This window comes from Glossina fuscipes, unplaced genomic scaffold (genome assembly GCF_014805625.2).
Source record: "Glossina fuscipes isolate IAEA_lab_2018 unplaced genomic scaffold, Yale_Gfus_2 112, whole genome shotgun sequence".
In the NCBI taxonomy this organism is placed as follows: domain Eukaryota; kingdom Metazoa; phylum Arthropoda; class Insecta; order Diptera; family Glossinidae; genus Glossina; species Glossina fuscipes.
This window is the reverse complement of record NW_023998455.1, coordinates 6,484,151-6,490,150: the sequence shown is the minus strand read 5'-3', so window position 1 is coordinate 6,490,150 and position 6,000 is coordinate 6,484,151.

Here is a 6,000-nt window from a genome sequence, read left to right as displayed (position 1 = left end):
TTTTGTTAGAGAAGCGAATTTATCTTTTTAATTTATGAAATTTTTTTTTTTTTTTATGTTCAATCATAATTTATACGACAATTCAATTAATAATTTGTCTCTATAACGTTTTTTTTTTCAGCCAACCTTTGCAACACCATTTTTATATATAGGCCACAAATTTATTCGCTTCGAGACCGGAAACAATAAGACGATAAATTCAACGAAAGCTTTTTTTAGTAATTCGGTTATAAAGGAAAGTTATCGTTATCGTTAACTTTTATTAGTTTGTAGCGCGGTGATCTATTTTTTTTTTTTTTTTTTTTCTATATGCAAGTAGATTGTAGTCAGGGCTAAAGAATAATGAATGCCACCATTCGATGCATCATTTTCTCGAACAATTGCTCCACCGGCAACGAGTGGCAATTTAGTGTCGATTTTTCGATTGGCAATATAATAAGTCCCTACTCTTCCCACAAAGCTGCTGGTAAGACGCGTACAATGAATGCAGGTTGACGAAGACTGCCAGCGTTTACTTTCAGCAATCTGGATGTGGCATGTGGGCTCGACAAATAATGGCCCTATTGTATGATTTATTTAAAATTTCAACTCTTGTTAAGCTGGTGTCATACGCTACTTCTTATTCGTCGACTGTTAAACAAATGTCGTGTCCGGCAAACTTGGGAAGTCTGCATAAGGCAGTCAGCTGCCTTGAAGCGAAATAGAAGCACGAAGTTGTACTCGATGCCTTCAGAGAATATATAAAAGTATTAGCTTTGGTTGATACTTAACTTTTCCTAAACTTGCCACCGTTAGTAATGCCTTTTAATCGAGAAGTTTTCATCCAATTTTCATCCAATTGCAATTATCATATAAAAAAGCGGCGTCTATCAGTCTATCTGCAGCAAGCAACATAGGCAACTTATCAAAGTGGAAGGTTGTTTGTCTGTTCGCCTACCCTATAATAAAATTTAGTTATTATTGATTCGCTGCCGGCTGCACCGTTCCGTTTTTCAAGAGCTAAAGCAGGCTGCCTATCGATTAAGCGATTATTATTCCCCCTAAACAATTTCATGTACAAATTGGCTCAGAAATATGCCAATGCTTCGGTGATAAGAAAGGGAAGAGAATGATGCCTTATAGGGTTAAAAAGCTCACTTCCACGAATGATATTCAAATTTAGCACGCAAACGAAGAACTTAACGTAGCGAATTGTTAGCGACTAATTATTCATCTATAATTGCGGTCTTGAATGAACATCTTTAGTGTACACTTGAACGTTATTACCTTAAATTTTGTTTTCAAAATTTTGTAAATAGTAAAACCTTTTTAGGAATTAAAAATTTAATAGTATACGAAGAAAACGGCGAGAAATCAATAGAGACCAAATCAACATATAAACTTAATATATGTGATATATAAAACATTATAAATTTATGTTTGACATAACTGATCCTAATTGTGAGTAGAACTTCTATTAAAAATAATCAATCAATAATAAGAACAATCTCGCTGTTAAAGATATTTTCTTTATGCTTATTTTCATCAGGAAAAAAAAAAAAAACCATTTGTTGAGAATGCAGAAAGAAGTCTAGAGTTACCCGTCAAAATGCTATGACTACATCATGTTAAACCGTGAAACTTTAAGAAAGCAAATGTAAATATGGTTTACATAAAGGCGAACTTTTTTCGCGTAGATTACAAGAGCGAGGCAAGCAAATAAATCAATTATATAAGCACAAAAAGTACAACTCGGGAAATTTTTACGAATTTTCCTACCTTTTCCTTTTGTCAATCTAAATAATAAAAAAAACTATATCACCTATATCACGATCACTATTACTTTTATATGGGGGAAATGAGAAAATGTGTACAGAAATGCGTAGAATAATCGATAATTAGGAGTAATTTATTTTTTTACTCGGACTCTGTTACTCTGTTATCCGTTTTCTTGATGAATACGACTGCCTTATGCTCCCTTTTTAAAACACGTGGGTTTTACACGTTTCCTTATAATGTAATCGATAAATTTTACGTCATAGCAATGTTATGCTTACACGTGAGAGAGGGAGAGAGTGCCAAAAATCAGATACGCAGAATTTGTAAACAATGAACGGAAAGTTGTGGGACTTGTCGCTCAATTACAAATGCAGTAGTAGTAGTGGTAGTAGGATGAAAGAGAAAGAAGAGAAGCAGCAGCTAATTTTTAATGAATGAAAAGCTTTAGTCATTTATTGTTAAAGCATACTTATGGGGGCACACTTGCTGTTAACACATATGCTGTAGCATATACGAAATACGAAATACGTTAACATAGCGTTCCTCCTGGAAATGTAGACATGACTAATAAAAGAAATCAGAAAAAAAACAAAAAAAAAAAAAAATGAAGAATGAAGAATGAGGTACAATTGTATAGAGGGTTTGAAAAAAAAAGAAAGAAAATAAATATATATTGTCGCCGCCCGACAATTGTCGTCATAAACCCATATAGTAATAAGCCCAGACCAGGTCTTGCGCGAGGAACTGGAACGAGGGGAAGACGACGCATTTACAAAACGACGCCAATTAGGGACATGCATGAAACGATCCTAAATATCAATTCTATAACTTCTTTTTAACTTGGAAGTCCTAAGCGAGATTAAGATAAACCTTAAAGACTGGGGTTTCGATTTTCCTTATCATTTACATTTCAAAACCAGCCCTATTTTAAGGGAAGCTTTGTCAATGTATCAAGTGAGTAGTTTATCGAAGAAGAAGTAAGAGCGGAAGTCTTCTTATACGGATATACTTTTATGGATTCGCATGCAAAATAAAAATCTGTTTTGTTCTTTTTGTTTTGTTTTTTTTCTTTTTTTGGTTGATAGGAAGAAAAACGTACCAAGGGTTGGTGTGTTTTGGTGTCTTGAACTTTAAAAGCAAATATAAAAGAAAAAGTCTTTAAGAAAAACTTTAATGTTTTTTCTCAAAATGTTCACTTCATTTGAGTGTAACAAGGAAGGCAAACAAATTTATATTTTGCTAGGAAGGCGTTCGATGTTTCCATTTTCTTTTATGGCTTTTTGCAACAGCAGCTAAGCTATTTAAGTCGTTTCGTCTCTTTAATGATTTCTTTTTATACCCACCGCTTAAGGACGGGCCGCATATTAACCTTGTCAAAACGTTTGCAACGCCCAGAGGGAAGCCTTAGAGACTTCATTAAGTATACATATTTCTGATAAACGCCAAATTCTGACCTGTTTTGATCATGAAATTAGCGGCTTCAGGTTAGCGTTGAAAGCGCAGAAAATTGACCGAAGAACGGCCCAACATAAGCTCGGAAATATTTCATTTTCTGGGCTTTCTACTGACTACTCACAATGACACAAAATGATAAAAATTTCTATGTAAATCGTGCGAAAAAGGAAAAAGTCAGCTACGCCCACCTAATATTATACAATATATATTTTCTTCGTTGTTTCTTTCGAATCTTCTTTAGTATAGCGATTGATTGTGCCAAAGCCGAACGTAATTTCCTTTTTCCTCTTCATAAACGCATTAATAGGGAAAGCCAAGGGAAAAACTTAATTTGAATGGAGCGATATATCTCAACGGGTGCCGTCAGCTCATCTGGAGGGATGCATACATACAGATGTGTATATTCGTATTTATAAAATTAGTTTAAATGGTGGTTTCTGTACTTGTAGAAAACGAACGCGATTGGAGGCAAAAGTCCAACAATCTGATTTGAAAAACGAAGAGAAAAGGTACCGCTTGTGTCAACTGTGGCTCGACTTGTGGGTACATTGTGGTTCCAATTCTAAACCTTATATACATTGTGTAAAAGCAGGGAAGTAACAGAATTATATTCGACTATGGTCGGAAAAATTGTCTTTACCTATCGTGAGAAATGAAACAAAGAGCAACGAAGTGAAATTTCGATTCTTTATAATGTCAGGTACGTGTGACCGATTTTGCCCTTTTCTACGTAGGTACATTAGGATCATGCATAGAGCGTAGCTATCGAATTTCACCGTTGCTTCTGTCCTAACCTAAAAGTAACGAGCAAAACGCTCACTGTTTCTCACTTATTAAAACTAGAGTGCATTATACCACGGCCGGTCTTTTAAGTGATCTTCAATGCCGACCTGTGTTTTTGTCGAATTTGAAGGCGTTATTTTCATTTTTACGACCGGTATTATGCACGCCAAAAAGGCATCATAAATGGAGAGACGGATACACGAACATGTTTATGCCAATTCAGATTTTGATTCTGACTGAGAACATATACACTTAGTATCGCATTGGAGACGTTTCACTATAATGAGTACCCGTATTGTCGTTCATTGATGCGTATAAATGGGGAAGAACTTTTTCGGGCAAATATTTGAAAAATCGCCTCGAATCGGATCCTTGTTCCTATACTTCCTCTTTTCCTTATTGCCTCTTTCAGCGCATAGCATATCAAAGCAGTAATGTGCAATGAAATTCGCCTTTGACTGAATATTTTTGATTTTGCTGCCTTTTTGCTTTGGTTTGTTTCCAATACTTTGCGTTATATACCCGTCGCTTCATATTGCTGCTGACTTTAAAGCAAAATATACAATGTTAGCGTTAAAATTGCGCGCGTGTGTGTGTGTGTGTGTAAGCATTTTATTACTTGACTGTTACATAACGCACTAACGTAAATCAAATAAAGCCAAATAAACCAAAGACTGATTTTAATTCGCCATATTTTTATCTTTACATCGGAAAATGTTAAGACAAATTTGTAATCCAGACAGGGACAGACAAACGAACAGATTCAAAACTGTTTCCTCATTCATGGATGAACAAAAAGGTAGTCATCATTAAGCAGACTGGGGTCTGCGATTTTGCTAATTGTGATATACTTCTTAGAGGTGCATAAGCCAAGCGGCATATAATAGTTGTGTCGCCACGTCACAGATGTATGGAGAAATAAGCATGATCTTATACTTTATCGATGCTCTGGCACGGGTTAGGTGCCGCACTCCATTGATGGCAGATGCCAGAGCGAAATAAAATTAATTATACCTTCTATACGTTTGCTTACAATAACAGAAATCCTTCACTTACTATAGAGAAATTTTAATTACATTTTTCTTAAACAAAATACCATTAAACCGTTTAATGCTGTTCAACAAAGCGCAACGATGTGGTTAAGAAGTAGTGCAGTGTTATCCCAACTAGCACTTTTTTTTCTTTTTTTTTCTTAGGCTGGCAGAACTCGAACTGCGTTAATGCTTGTATTAATATTTTTAATGGTCAATGGGGTGTGACTTTTTACTTTCGCTTTCGTCCAAAAAAATGGGTTTTTTTCATTCATCTTCATTTATTCCCGATGATATTCCTTTGATGAATTTTTGATGAAAAAGTCATTATCCCCCCGAAGAGTTTTCTGCTCTACCGGCTTGTGGAGATCGACGCGCGATAGGCAAATAATATTTGTCGTTAGTTTGTCTCCACTACATGGCCATAATAGTCGAAGAAGTAGAAGAGGAGGAAGTCTTAATACTTTTTGAATCCACTTGCGCCAAGCTCAGGAAAAAATTGCGGAGAATTTGAATGTATTTCAAAGAGAGACAGCAAGCGTTATTCTTTTTGTTTTTGTTTTTAACCGAAAGCGCCTGCAATTAATAAGTAGCAACTAGAGGTTTACGGATGGGAGTCGACTATAGAACTGACTGCGCATAGTCGAGTAAACTTCCTCACTCGATCTGTTGAATCCGTTAAGTCATACTGAGTTCCCACAAATTTTTTTATTGCTGTTTGGTATTGAACAGGATCGTAGATTGTAACTGACAGTATTGTCGCGATTCCTGGAAAATGATCGTAAGTGAGAAAATAATCAAAAGCATTTCCCTGTTTAAACTAACCCGTCAATAGGGACTTTAAAGCTTTCTTTCTCAGAGTTATGAGAAAAGACAAGTTTTTCCTTATAAGTAGAATCATATCAAGTATAATGAAGACTGGACTTTGCTGCTGATTACATTCATATCCCACATAATTTATAGTACAGGGCAT